This window comes from Podarcis vaucheri (genome assembly GCF_965113315.1).
Source record: "Podarcis vaucheri genome assembly, chromosome: 17".
Classification (NCBI taxonomy): Eukaryota; Metazoa; Chordata; class Lepidosauria; order Squamata; family Lacertidae; genus Podarcis; species Podarcis vaucheri.
The window spans coordinates 9,629,288-9,644,449 of record NC_138755.1 but is presented as its reverse complement, the minus strand read 5'-3'; the positions used below and the strand labels follow the sequence as shown (position 1 = coordinate 9,644,449).

The 15,162-nt window shown below is 44.4% G+C and overlaps 1 protein-coding gene across 6 annotated transcripts in view; it reads right to left on the bottom strand.

Moving 5' to 3' along the window:
- NFIX (nuclear factor I X) overlaps positions 1-14,858 on the bottom strand; it is a 257,068-nt gene extending 242,210 nt beyond the window's left edge. For 2 of the 6 annotated variants that reach the window (XM_082204976.1, XM_082204977.1), the window contains exon 1: positions 4,268-4,384. The gene's annotated coding sequence lies outside the window, so the exon portion shown is untranslated. Of the gene's footprint in view, positions 1-4,267; positions 4,388-14,717 lie in introns of those variants that run through there. The other 4 variants (XM_082204973.1, XM_082204975.1, XM_082204972.1 and 1 more) reach the window with 4 other exon arrangements.
- Positions 14,859-15,162: the final 304 nt, after the last annotated feature.

The window sequence follows — 15,162 nt, the reverse complement described above, 5'->3', positions numbered from 1 at the left end:
CCTTAGGGGGGGTTGGTGAGGTACCGTGTCAAAAGCTTTTTGAAAGTCCGACTACACTATGTCAACTGGATCACCTCTATCTATATGCTTGTTGACAGTCTCAAAGAACTCTAATAAGTTAGTGAGACAAGACTTTCCCGTACAGAAGCCGTGCTGGCTCACCTTCAACAAGGCTTGTTCTTCTATATGCTACTTTAGTTTATCTTTCATCATACTTTCCACAGGGTTTCCTGGGACAGACTTTAAGCTAACCAGCCTGTAATTTCCAGGATACCTCTTGGCTTCCTTTTCATAAATTGGTGCTACATGGGCTACTTTCCAGTCCTCAGGTACAGAGGCTGATCTGAGGGACAAATTACATGCTTTTGTTAGACAATCAGCAATTTCGCCTTTGAATTATTTGAGAACTCTTGGGTGGGTGCCATCCAGACCTGGCGACTTCTCAGTTTTTATTTTGTCTGTTTACTCTAGTAGGTTTAGAACCTCATTTCTCATCACCACTATCTGCCTTAGACTCCCTTCCTTCAAAAGTTAGTTCAGGCATAGGGATCTGTGAAGACAGATGCAAATAATTCATGCAGGTTCCCTGCAACCCCCTTACCCTCCTTTAGCATAACTTTGACTCCCTTGTCATCTAAGCGTCCAACCGCCTCCACACACCATCTCCTGCTACTAATGTATTTAAGGATTTGTTGTTGTTGTTGGTGGTGGTGGTCTTTATGTTTTAGTAATGCGCTCCTCAAATTATTTTTTTGTATCTCTTATTACCTGCTTGCTCTTATTTTGCCACAGTTTGTGTTCCTTTTTGTTCTCCTCCTTTGGACACAACCAGTGGCATAGCGTGGGTTGCTGGTACCCAGGGCAGGGCAAGCTTTGCGCCCCCCTGGCGGACTGGGCAGCTGGGGTGGAAATGGGTGATGGGGGGGCATGCAGAGTCCACAAGGGACATGGCTGCCAGCGCTGCTGCTGCTTGGCAGCTCCATCGCCTCCCAGCTCAGCAAGCCCAGGGGCGGGGCAGGTGGCTGTTGCTCCTGGTTGTGCCCCCTTCAGAATTTTGCACCCGAGACCACTGCCCCTCTGGCCCTCCCCCCACACTATGCCACTGGACTCCACTTCTATTTTTTTGAAGGAAGCTTTCTTACCTCTAATGATATCTTTGACTCTGGTGGTTAGTCTTCTGTGATTCCACATATGCAAAATTTTGCATAGGTTTGGTACAAAATTTTGATTCCTTGATCTGCGTTTGCCTGCTCGTTAAAAAAAAAGTTTCTAGTCCTTGTGGCTATGGATATACAGCAAAAAACATGCAGGCCATGCCTGCTGAATTCAACAGGACCCAATAGGGCACCCTGTCCCTCTTAAACTGCCTGCCTGGATGTCACTTTTGCCATTGTACTATTTCTTCTTGGGGGAAACCTAGCAAGGGCACAAACTTCAAATACTAGACAGTAAATTAGAAATGTTTATGCAAAAATGAGTATATTTATACAAGCTTAATTATTTTATTTGTGGGACAAATATCACTGCCCTTATAGCCGAGACCTGCAAATTAATTCCTAGAGACATTCCCACCCACTGCTATCCCAAGCAAGACAGGAGATAATATATTGATTTAGATTTTTTTCTGGAGAGTAAGATTTGGATTGCCTTGGTTTGAATATTTTTGAACTGTTTAGGGTTGTGGTTATATGGAGCTCTGTGCAAAGCAGAAACCCATTTCAGTGCAACCATAAATAACTGGGTTTCCCGAGAAGTGACCCTGGAACGCTTACTTCTAAATAATAACATACAGGTTAAGTACACTTTATATGACTATAAATTCATGCACATGATTTGCAATGCTGCTTACATGCTGTGAATTAATTAAATTAATTTAAAAAGGCGCTAAAGTTACAATTTGTATAATTCACTTTTTGGAAGAGTTAAAGCCAAGTATTTGGATTCTGATTTTTAAGATGTTGAGCAGTCATGATCCAGCCAGTTGAACATTTTTAAGACTTGCCAGTTTCAATAGGAAAGTTATCAGCACTTAATTAAACCCCTATAGACGCCCATGAGACCTAAAAGCAGTGAAGTTTGACAATTGTGCCCAATATATTTTTCTTTTTTGTTTTCAGCCTAATCACTAATAAAACCCAATTTTTAAAAGAAACATTTAGTTTTATTTTATGAAACACTGATTGATTTATTTTTTAAAAAAATTGCTAATAAGGTCTCAGGTGGTTTGGAAGTGGTGTTATTTTGGTTGTATAATTAAACTGCATATTTCTAATTAAATGATAATTAGTTAGCATACTAGCTTCTGAAACACCTCCCCCCCCAGTGTCTGCTAGTTTTCTGAGGATCAGAAAATCAGATTTTGTAAAGCCACTTGCATGTGAAAACTTCAGCCCTGACCCATCATTGCACCTTCTTTATTTATGGCCTAGATTTGCAAGCATGACCTCCCATTGCTAAGGGGCCCTCGTGGCTGAACCCTGTGGAAATCCAATTCCTTTCCTCTCCTTGCACCTCAGGCCAACATCTTCCATTCACCTGCTTCTGAGTTGCAGGACAAGCAACAGCCCATCCACGACCAGCAAAACTACAGCGCTCTCAAAAGTGAGAAATTCAGCTATTATCAACTTTCATTCACTATGTGGCAATTGACCTCTTTAAGGCCCTTCTCATCCACACAACTTTCGGAACAATACTTGCCAATTGTCTTTGAAAGAACTGGTCCGTTGAAATTGCTTTCTTTCCTCCGCTCTACCTCAGTCCCAGCTCACAACCAGCAGTTCCTATTTCCTAGTTCCAAAAATATTTTAAAAGGAACAACCAAGGGCTTCATCCTCGAGCTGATATTTACAAGCAGGGTTTGGAAATAGCTCGGCGCTTTTGCACTGGACTTTAAATTCCATTCTCAACAGGTAAGGCAGGGGGAGGGAGTCCGAACAATGCCAGGTCCGTGGGACAGGTTAAGGGCTTTTCACTCATATTATGGTGGTTACATATTTTTAGCCCCAGCTCAAGCCTTACAGACAGTGGCACTCAAGAGACCCTACTTAGGAAATACCCCCCCCCAAAAAAAATCTTACTAGGAGTTCACACAAAATAAACAGCGCTTTTCTCTGGAGTTTGCACAATAGTTTCCCATCTCAGACAATACTTTGCTATGCACAACTGCTAACTAGCTCGTTTCTCTGGCTGTTTGGGACTTTGCTGCTCTCATTGCAGCAGGATTGCTTTACCCGTCTTCTGCCAAAAAAATAAAACAAAATGCAAACATTTTGTCCTCTTCAAATTCTTTATCAAGAAAGCCTCCTGCCACTACTACAGGATTCGGCTGAGATATTTCTTTTATTATGGGCTTTTCAGCATTTCAACCTTGTGGTTAATTTCCTGGTTGTTATTTGTTGACTTTCTGCTTGCCTTCACTTCCAAAATTATTAAATGAGTTTTCTTAAGGGGAAAAAGGTGTAAAATGTTTTTTTTAAAAAATCTTACCATAGCATTCCCTGGGATGTTCCCCCGTTCCCGCTTGAAATGAATGCAAACTGTGGAAAGAGCATAATATGCTCTTGCCAAGCTCCCAATCAATTGCACAAGGCTGGCGCAAGAGAACTTCCTGGTGGATTGTGCTCTTAGAGTCTTTGTCATCTTTTTCTGGTCCCTGGGTCTTTTAGAAACCCTGAGCACAGGCACTTATTTTCTCTGTGACTGCAAAACTTTTCTTTTGTTTTTTGGACATGATAATTCCAAACAGAAAATGCTTGGCAACTGATAATAATCCATATAAGATGGAAATGAAAGGGTGACAACTGAGGGTGTCAAAGCTATGGTATTAGCTGTAAAAGCAAACAAAAAACCTCTGCATAAAACTTGAAATTCTACTGGGGGGGGGGACACAGGGAACCAGTTACTGAAAACAAGGGAAACTCATTTGCATCATTTTAAATGCGAAAATTAAAAAGGTGGAGAAATCGTTACAGGTAAACAAGTGCAACTTTATAAGCCCACTATGATTAAAAACACAGTTGTCAAGCATTAAAATATTTTACACATTCATATGTTTCAGTTGTATATCTGGCATCTATGAAAAGGCTAAATCCTGCACTTTATTCACATTCACAAAAAATTATTAGCCAGGTAAGACTTGCCTCAGATATTGGCATTTTCTCTCCTGCAAAGCAGCTATACAAACTTGCACCTGCTGTGAATCAGACCCTATGATTCATAACTTGGATTTAGTTAAAAAAGAAATACAAAATCTACCACCTTTTCTTACCAGAGACAAGAGAGTCCTCTTTCCCGGGCAGACTCCACCAACACACTGTTCTGGTTCAAAAACAAAGACTGGATCTGCTGGAAGCTGTTTCTACCCAGAAGCTGCTACGCAAAAAGTCGCTGGTATTCTCCAAACTGCTGGTTGCTAAAATATTGCCAAGTGGTGGGGAGGGGGGGTAATTTTTCACAATGCTAAATGTCCCAGTCTCTGAAAAGTCCTTTGAGGTGTCTTATATGCAGGAAGCAAAAGCAGAAACCTCGTGAAATTCTCTTCTGAAAATGCATAGGCAAACACACAAGCTGGATAGTTTTATAGGAGCCAAACAAATATTTCAGACATAATTTTCACTCCAGAACAACTGGTTTCCTTCTTGTGCAACCTTCCTCCCACCCCCAACCCCAGCATCCTGGTACAGCCCTTTTGTTGAATCTAACTAAAATATCAAGCCTCCATTCTAGATTTGGAAATGGAGGTTAGCTTGATTTCTCTCACCAAATAAAAAAAAATATGCATCATTTTTTTTATTTCCACTTGTTAGTTAATTCAAATCTGCAAATATAAAAGTAATAATCAGTCGAAAATAGCGCTTAGAGCTCAAAAATAAAACACGTAACAAATAGGGACAGTAAGTAAGGATATTGCCAGGGAACAATTCCCACCTCCCCCACAAAAAAACCCTTCTACTAGTCTGATTAAAAACCATTCCAGGGGTTATTCAAAGAGACAGCAAGAATTCTGAGAAAGCTGGTGATGTACAATGGCATGTAACTTCATATCAGAGAAAATAATATTTTGTAGACCTAATAAGCCTGGGGTCAGCATACTTTTTCAGCAGGGGGCCGGTCCATTGTCCCTTAGACCTTGTGGGGGGGGCGGACTATATTTTTTGGAGGGGAATTAATGAATTCCTACGCCCCACAAATAACCCAGAGATGCATTTTAAATAAAAGGACACATTCTACTCATGTAAAATCACGCTGATTCCCGAACCATCCGTGGGCCGGATTTAGAAGGCGATTGGGCCAGATCTGGCCCTCGGGCCTTAGTTTGCCTACCCATGTAATAAGCCTTACTAATCAATTTGCTTGTTGGCCATAGGTCTTTTCTCTTCTCTTGGTCTCCTCCTCCCCATTCCCACATTTACAGGCCTCAGATTAGGAGAAGATAAAACTGCAGGCAGGAAGGCAGTGACCACGCAAAGGGAAAAATGGGGAGCAGAAGAACTGGAAAAATAACCGTGCTGGCCTCAAACAGCAGAAGGGCAAAAAAGCAAATGTGGATTCACTTGCATCGATTTGTTGCCCCCTCAGCTTGCAGGAACTATCCAGTCCTTCAAACGGGCAAAATTTGATATGGCGTTTGGCAGCTGGAATACTAGGTATTAAGGAAGGCATGGAAAGGGGTGCTATATTATGCCATCTAAGTGGGGAAACGTGATTTGGAGTGTGGACGCTCAAGAGCCAAAATGATAGGAGGGCTTTTGTGGTTGGAATTTGGCAGGAACACTACTGGGAGAGTCGGCTATACTATATCCGAATTGGAATAAAGGAAAGCAGGACTCAAACGAATAGGTGGAAGTAGACGGCGTAAAGGTTTTAACAAACGCCGACCTTTATTTTTGGGAAGTTGCTGTTGTTGCTGCTGTATATGTCATGTTTTACTGTTATTTAAGGCTGAGAGGGATAAAAATCCAAGTGCCTAATAGCAAAAGATAAATAAATGAATAGTATAAGGCATTGCTCTTTCTCCCTCTCCCTTTCAAGGCAACCATATGGGTAAAGTGGAGAGTCAAATCCTCTTCAGTGACTGAGAGTACAGTTTTCTGGATGGCTTCCCCTTTACTTTATTTTTCATAACATTTAGGGTTTGTTTTTTTAATCTATGCCATTTAAAATATTTATACCTTATCTTTCTGGCAGACATCAGGTCTCCAAGGCAGAATTCAAGAAACATGGGGCCTTTAAAGAGGGGGGCACTGATGTCCAGAAAAAGTACCGTGTGCCAGCTACTGCTCTTTGAAGCATCTACAGAGACCCCACAAGGAAAATGCTCCTGTTCCTCACACACTGACATACTGGGCAGGCTATGGGTCCTGGGTTTTCCTAGCAACACCAGTGGGGACCAGTGACCAAAACAGTTGTGTGGAGGGGGGGAAACCAATGGTATTAACTGTCATTTCCCCCCATTAAGTAATTGTAAGACTGGATATATATTTTTTAATGAAATACTTTTTATTGCTTTTACAAATACAAAGTGTGAACAAACTAACAATTACATATCTGTATATAGAGATCCTCCGAATCTTGGGACGTCTCCCCCCCCCCCCATGGAGTCTCAGTTTAAACTTCTACAACTGCATATTCATCCATACTCCAAATTTTATATCAAACCTTATCATCCATAATAATTTTTACACTACAAGTGAATCAAAATCCTGCTCTTGTTTCCATCTGCTTACAGTGGTCACCTAAATAACTTATAACCCCCCCCCCCATTCTTTAATTAAGTTTTTGTCCTCTTGGTGTCTGAGTTTTCCAGTCAGTTTTGCCATTTCGGCATAGTTCACCAGCTTGGTTTGACATTCTTCTCTGGTAGGGACTTTGTCATTTTTAAGACTGGATTTAATGGTCATAGTGCCCCTCTTCTTTAGAAGATCCTGTTTATCACTTCTTTTCCTACTACGAAACGTGCTAAGCAAGCCCTGCTGCATTTAGGGGTTCCCTCCTGCTCATTCTGCTGAGTGGGACACTGGACCTCTGTCCTAGTCTTGTTCATGTTCATGTGGGTCACAGCCCATAAACGTTCAGTTCTGTGTACAAGACTGTGATCTTGCAACTGCGTGGTTACTTGATTATTGCAGCATGAACTTTCATGGGCAATGGTCTGCTTCATTAGATGCAGGACAGAAACAATGAGCCCTCAACGTCTTAATTTGCGGGAAAACATTTTTTTGAAAAAATTTCACCAGACACAGGAAATATTATGGTTCCTGCCCCAACCACCCTGGGCAAATTTTTTTTTTGGGGGGGGAATGTAAAATACTGCTTATCTCATTGTGATTTGGCGGGGGGGGCACAGAGGAGTGCCTGCACTCAAACTTTAAACTACAGGTAGATTAATGGTTTGATTAACAGGAGAGTCTGTGTCATTTCATTTCATAGCGTTAAACTCCACAACAATGATGCTATATTCTTCTGACTCTTCATTAAACCCAAGCTCTTGCCTTCTCACTTGTCATAATGCAAATCTTTTGTTCTCATCTTTCTTATTTGAACTAATATGATTCAAAGCTCTCTGTGGGTGTGTGGGTGTGCGTGTGCGCTCGCGAATACACACACATACAGACTGTTGCCCTAAACACTTTATGTGAAGAGAAGCTGACCATTTGCTAGGGCCATAAACTTAGGTCCCCTTATTGCAGGCCCACTTATTGCAAGTTGTGAGTACCGTATTTTTTGCTCTATAAGACTTACTTTTCCCCTCCAAAAAAGTAAGGGGAAGTGTGTGTGCGTCTTATGGAGTGAATGCAGGCTGCGCAGCTATCCCAGAAGCCAGAACAGCAAGAGGGATTGCTGCTTTCACTGTGCAGCGATCCCTCTTGCTGTTCTGGCTTCTGAGAATGAGAATATTTTTTTTATTGTTTTCCTCCTCCAAAAACTAGGTGTGTCTTGTGGTCTGGTGCGTCTTATAGAGCAAAAAATACAGTATATTGGATCAGATGGCTTGGCTGGATCAGGTAAACTTAGCCTGCCTTTCTTTCCCTGCATATCCTGGGCTGCCAATGCTCAACTGAGTTTCCAAGGGCAAGGCTTGAATTCTCCCGCAGTCCCACCACTTTAAAAAAATGAAATAAAATCAAACCAGTAGCTTTTCTTTTTTGTCTTTGGAATTTCATTTAAAGCCCCTGATCTACTTTGAAATGTCCTCTTAGCTGCACACTTTTTGTAGTTCAATTCAGACTATGGCAACACTCTTAAACTTTGCTCTATTCAAAAGCACTAATTCTTGCCCAAGGGTGAAGGGGGGAGAAAGGTGTCATGTTTTGCTTGTTTGGCTTTAGGCGCCTCGCTGAGAAGGCTCCTGTCAAAATTAATTGGGGGTCCCTGGAAATGGGTAAGGGAAAGCTGAGGAAGGGGGGGGAGCAAAATGTTTGGCCTGTCCTTTCTTTAGATTTGGATTCCACTCCCATTTTGTCAAACAGCCCAGATCCACATGGATACACACAAACACACGCATGCATGCATGTATCTGAGGTGGAGCAAGATTTGTTCAAGGCAGAACTGAATTCAAAGTTTCCGATTTTAGAATGAAAAATTTTGGCTTAAGAGAGATTATCCACTGACTCAGGCCCACCTTTTCCCGGAACTCACCATGCAATTTACTCCTTTCCAAGTCAAACTCTGCACACCCATTCTCAGCACACATGTGTCATTCGGGCTGCAATCCTAGGCACATTGACTCAAGAGAAAGCCCCATGAAATATCATAGGATTTAGTTCTGAGTATGCATGCAGAAGAGTGATGTTGAACAGCTGTAGTTGACTGCACACTTACTCAGGAGGAGTCAGGGCTGCGGACAGGACCTTGTGGGCCTCTCCTAGGGAAAATGATCCTTAGCCACAACCCTGAGCCCTGAGCAACGTTCACCCATTTGCTTGACCTCAGCACCACGGGGACCAAACCAACCAACAAACATGGCATCAGGCTGAAACAAGTACCCTATAGAAACAAGTAACCAGGTGCAGGATAAAGATCAGAAAACTGTCAACAACTCAGACCAGCCTCTGCTGTTCCGCTTCTGTTTCACTACAAGTAGGTTCCACAGGAGAGCATATATATAGGGGCTACTTCTAACAGAGAATCTAGTCAGGACCTCAGTGAAAGAATTCTCATTTGAGGGTTTCAGGAGTCAGGACACAGCCTGAAATAGGAGCTTGACAGCTCAGTCCTAATCACACACAGGGCCAGAGTAGATACTATGCTGGAGAGGTGTGAACAGCCTCCATTTTTGAGGGAAAGGAGTGTTGTTTTCTTTAACTAAAAGGCAACCACTGGAGTCTATCAGTTCAAATGGAGAAACTTAACTCTCTTCCCCTTCTGTCATTCTTCTGCTCAGAATTGCCCTCCCTAAGCTGCTTTATTCCAGCAGAGAAAAGGATATGGGGATCCCATATCTTTTCCCTGTGGGTGGAAAAGCAGCTGGAGGAAGCAAACACCAGGGGGAACATGCAGAAGGGGGTAGGGTTAAGCGGCTGCTGCTCTTGACAGTTTTCCAGTTTAAGAAAGGATCAGGAGAATATGTCTGTGACTCCTGCATAGTGTCCATTTTGGCCCTTCCTAGAAAGCACATTCCACTGATTTCAGTGCAACTTACTTTCCAACCCAAGTATGCTTTGGCCTGCAGTGGCATGCAATCGACAAATGAACAGAACGGCTATGCAAACCTGAGCTTGGTGTCAACTCAGCAATGCCACAGAGTCATCTCCCCATATATTTCATCCTGTAGAGAACAAACATGCAACCTATAGCGTAGCACACATGTGTCAGCCCAAGACATTTGTCTCCTAAGGAGTGGCACTGCATAATACCAAAAAGTGCCCTCCAGGATCCTCTTCAATGGTACAGACGGGTTGGGGTTTTTTTTGTGTGTGTATGGCTAGCCTCTCCAAAACTCTCTAAGGGCTCATAAAGCTAACAGTCCTTGTAACATACATACATACATACATACATACGTCTAAACAATCATTATGTCTTACTCCCACCACTCCCCCAATTCTGAGTGAGATGGAAGTCAGCTGAAATTCCTACTATGGCTGTGTTTACTGAGAACTCGCTGCATCTGTGATGATAGACTGGGCAAGAGATTTAGGACATAATATAATGTTGGAGGATTAGGAAAGATTGTGGAAGAAAGGGATCAAGTTCACTGCATGTACTGTGTTAAAGGAAAATATAATGAAAATGATGTACAGATGGTAAAATTAGCAAAGATATATCATAACTGTGACAATCTATGTTGGAAATGTAAAGAAAAGGAAGGAACCTTTTATCATATGTGGTGGACCTGTCCCAAGGTGACAGACTTCTGGGAAAAGATTTATAATGAATTAAAAAAAATGTTGAAATATACATTTATAAAGAAACCAGAGGCCTTTCTTCTTGGAATAACAGGCTTGGAATTGCCCAAGAAAGATGTTAAATTATTTTTGTATGCTACAACTGCTGCTCAAATTTTACTTTCCAGTGCTGGCTTTCAAATCTGCATCCACACAACATTAGCCACAATGCACAATGTATCCTATACTTTGCTATCAAATGCTACTGTTTAATGCATTGTTTCTCAATGCACATGTATCCTATACTTTCCTATCAAATGCTACTGTTTGATGCATTGTTTCTCAAACCAGCTTCACATTGATTGTAGTCCTTACACCGTGCCTAATTCATTTCTAACCAAGGTACAAACACCTTTGCATGGGGTAAAGACATCCCCACTCTGTCAGCATCCTCGGGTCTGTACACTAACAAAAACGAATCTGACACAAATGAAGCTGTGCTGATGTGAACATCTGGGGAGAGAGGTTTGTGAAACATGAGGGGGGCAGCTTCACTGAGCTCTAAGGTGGTAATGTGAATGCCACCCTAGAATTCTTTGAGAGTTGCATCCAAACCTTATTCATGCCTTTGGTGAATGAATTTGGAGCACAGATGGGAAACTTAAGGACATGAGGGTTGCTCTTCTCTCTCTCCCCCCCCTTTGGCATTGGCTTAGAGATGATGATGGGACAGGACACACATGCATAATAAAACTGATTAGCCGGAGTGACATCTGATTTTTTCCTGACATTCTGTTAAACCAAAGAGCTGTTTCCTTGAGGTTAAAGGGTTGTAGGACACATTGCAGATTTCATATAATTAGTTTATTCCAAAATTAGAAATCCAACTAAACTGTGAGTCTGCTGTCGTTTCGCATTCACTGACACCAATCAAGATGACTCAGTGTCTACCATTTTTGCACCAACTGGTGTGGAGCTTCAAACAAGCCCTTCTGCAATTCACACATTGTAGGCCAGTTGTACTGTGTTTTGCTGGCTTTCTACCACCAAAGTCAACAGCAGATGTGGTAACGCATTTGCTAACAGATAGGCCTGTGTGACTTAACTATCTATCTACTTCCACCAACAAACACTAATTAATAAATGGTGATGGTGATAATGACGAGGATTCTGCTGTCCCAAACAGATACATGCAAAAGGTCAGGTCATTGCAATGTGGCTGTTATTAATAATAATCATTATGTCCACACCTAGAGTGACGCCCACAAGCCAACTGGTTCCTCAGGTAGCTAATATTCCTAGGAGGCTGGGAGAGAAAGGTGGCCTAATGAGTCTCTTGCCCAAATACAAACAAAATCTTCCCAGCAGGAAGCCACAAGCTTTGTTCCACAGGTAGAATTAGAGGCGCCATGTTTTCTTTGTCATTCAGACCATCTCTCCAATCCCGGACTGCTTGGTTTCTGTGAAGTGCCTTTTAACCCCCTTCCTAAAATACCAATTGCTTAGAATGAAGAAAGTGTGTCCACAGCCTTACAGTCCTTCTCCTTTAGGTGAAACTGGACATTTTGCCACAACATTTCTCTTTCTCTCTTGTTTGCAAAATGGAGGCCGATTTTTGTGGGATGGATGGACACATCAGCCATCATTCCAACATCCCTGACAAGCAACAATCCTGCAGACCTGCTCCCTGAGAACAAAAGCCCAAGGAGTTTCAGGAGGGTTTATACTCCCAACCAAGCATGATGAAGGCTGCAAGACTAAACACACTTACCTAGGAATAAGCTCAAAGGGGCTTCCTTCTGAGTAGACATGTACACAATTGCACTGTAAAAATCACCATTGCGAGGTACATTTCCTTTCCGTTTGTCCTACAACCTAACAAAGCACTACCCAAAAACCAAAGAATGCATTGGTTCTACATTTGTTAATGTGACAGAAGTGCACACTTGCAAGAAAGTCACTGCCACAAAGTCAGCCATCTCCAAAGCTGGCCCAATTGTTGCTGTGCAATGGGGAGGGGAGAGGAATCCTTCAGCAGTGCAGTTTGGTAGATATTATATTTTCGATATAATAGTCTTGAGTATGGGTGGATGGGGGGAAGGCTATTCAGTGTATAACTTGCCTTACTTTAGGAAAAAAAGAGCCCTCCTGCTCTTTCTGCTGAGTGAGAGTCCTGGACTTGCCCACCCCCAAAGCCCTGTCCTGGAGGTATCACTGACTAAATTATTGAGAGATCAATTTAGCAAACCTCTTGGAATTATTATTATTATTATTATTATTATTATTATTATTATTATTATTATTATTACTACTACTACTACTACTACTTTGAGAGATATCACCTTTTAAAAATGAAGTAAAACTGAAATAACTGCAGTTCAGCTGTCAGGCCTTGTTGGTACAATCCCCTTCACACGCAAACATTGCAGAGCCTCGCGTGCAAAAGCTGACCCGGCCGGCCTACACTGTCTCGTGGAAATCTCCCGGTTCCCAAGAAGGAAAGAAAGCAATATTTAATTCAGCTGCTGCGATGATCAAACGCTTTAGGGCTGCATCTCCTCCGTAGTCCTGACTGCCTTACCGGAATAAAAAACGTTAAAGCAGAAGGGAAATAAAAAAAGGAGGTGCACCCAAAAAGTTACCCCAAAAAGTTGCTTTAAAGAGAGTCTAAAAAAACCTCAAGCAGCTGTTTTTCGAGCCAGATTCCTTCTTCCTCCACACAAATACAGCCCCCCAATAGTTTTTTTAAAACACCTTGTGCAATAAAAATAATATTCATTTCTGGAGATCCGAAGGCGCTGGCATTCAACCAGCAGAACAAAGCAAAACTTCTTGCGTTTGCGCAAGGAAAGGGAAAGCGCGGCTCTCTCCAGACCTTTGCGCAGGACTTGCCGCGCCGGGAAGTTCTCCTGCGCCAGCTTTTGCCATGGCTCCCCTTCCTTGCGCAGGAAAACTTCCCAGCCGAGCGGGTCCTTGGCGGTCCTCCCCGCTACCCGGGGCCTGCCGACGGGCGCACTCCTAAGGGCTGCCCGCGCAGTGCCCGCACAGAGCGCCGCGGGGGTCCCTCTCCTCCCCCGCTTCCATTTTCAAGGCGCCGTTACTTTTTCTCTCGAGGTAGAGACAGGCGCAAAAAGTCTGAAATAAAACCCTGGAATCGCCCCAAGAGACGGCTCTGGACTTTATCTCCTCACCGCTTCGCGAGGCCTCTTGCGCTGCTTGGAGCTTTTCTGTTTTGGCACAGAGGAAAAGGCCCGGCGGGGGGAGGGGAGGTGGGAACGAGAGAGAGAGCGATCGAAGATCCCCAAAGATCGCTTTGGCCCGCCACAGCACCAAATTCGGAAGCAAGGGCCGGTACGTAAGTTCGAGGAGTCTTGGTGGATAGAAGCACGTCATTGCCTAGTTTAAATGGGCTGGGGGCATTTAACATGGCTAAGCAGTTCCACCAACAAGTTGAGGGAACACGGATCGCGCTGGAGCCTCATTCACACGTTCACGCGCGCGCGCCGAAGGGACCCCTGGCGGGTTCGCGGCGGTACCTGCGCTCACGCTCATCCCCCGGTGCCCCGCTGCTGCTCCTCTCCTCTCCCGTCTCTCCCTCACCCTTTCTTTCCCCGACGGCCGAAGTATCGACTGTAAGCTCCTCCGGGCAGCGACCTCTTTACGCCGCTCGCAAAAGCACCGCGCGGCGCGAAATAATAGCAATAAATAAATGGAACGGCGACGACAACAACGGCAACCTAAGTAAGGACTTTCCTCCGAGCGGCTTCCGAGATCTTCCTACCAGGGAAGGAGGGCTTTTGGCCTCTCTCGCTCTGGGTCACCCTCTCCCCCCATTTTGGGGTAAGATAACGGCGGGCGCGGATCCCTTGCGCAAAGCTGACAATTGTTAAAGGCACGATTTGTACAGAACGGGGGGAGGAGAGGAAAGGAGAAGCCGGAGGGGCACCTGTGGACTTGCTTGACCTGACACCGCTTCAAAGGAAAAGGCGCGGGTATTTGGGGAGGGGGACCTCTAGGTTTGGTTCTCTCTGCGTCTTTTCTGTCGCCACTGGGAAAACATGAGTCTAGGGAGAGGAAGGGGGACCCTCCGGGACCCCCCACCCCAATTTGTTCTTTGTTCGCAGAGAAAGCAGCAGCGCCTTCGACCCGGTCGTGACCTTCGCTCATCCTGACTATCCGGCCGCCACCTCCCTCTTCGCGCGCCTCCAGGGTTAGCCACACCCCGACCCGAAGGAGGCTTTGATTTCGCCTGTTACTTTGCAAAGTCGAAGCCCCCGGGTAGGGGCGGCGGCGGCCGGGCTCTGGCAGGCCGAGCACAAAGGCGGGATTGTCCGCCGCTGCTTCGGAGGGAAAGTATTAATCAGAGAGGAAATTATTGATTTCCACGGCACGTACCATGACGGTGGAGAGAATTTGGCCCAACATCAGAATCCCATATATATTTTTTTATCCTCAGACAAAAATAAAAAAGGAAAAAGCCAAGCACCAGCAAGAGCAGGCAGGAGGACAGCGCAATCTCTCTCCACAAACCCTTCGACTTCTTGCTGCTGCTGCTGCTGCTGCAGTGGAGCAGGCGGAGGAGGAGGCGCAAAGTGTGGCTCTTCGGCGAAGGCCCGAAGTGGACGAGCGGCGGCTGCAAAGTCCGGCGCGGCGCAGGCGGGGAGCGACCCGCCCAAAGGGGACGAGCGTTCGCCCGGCCACGGGCAAGCGAGGAAACCGCGCCGGCCGCGCCTGGGCTCGCCGATCTTCCCAACCCCGCTTGGATCGTGTTTTACTCGCGCCGCTGCTCGAGTCGGAAGGAAATTGGCCTCCCAAAGACTGGAGAAATGCCACTTTCTGT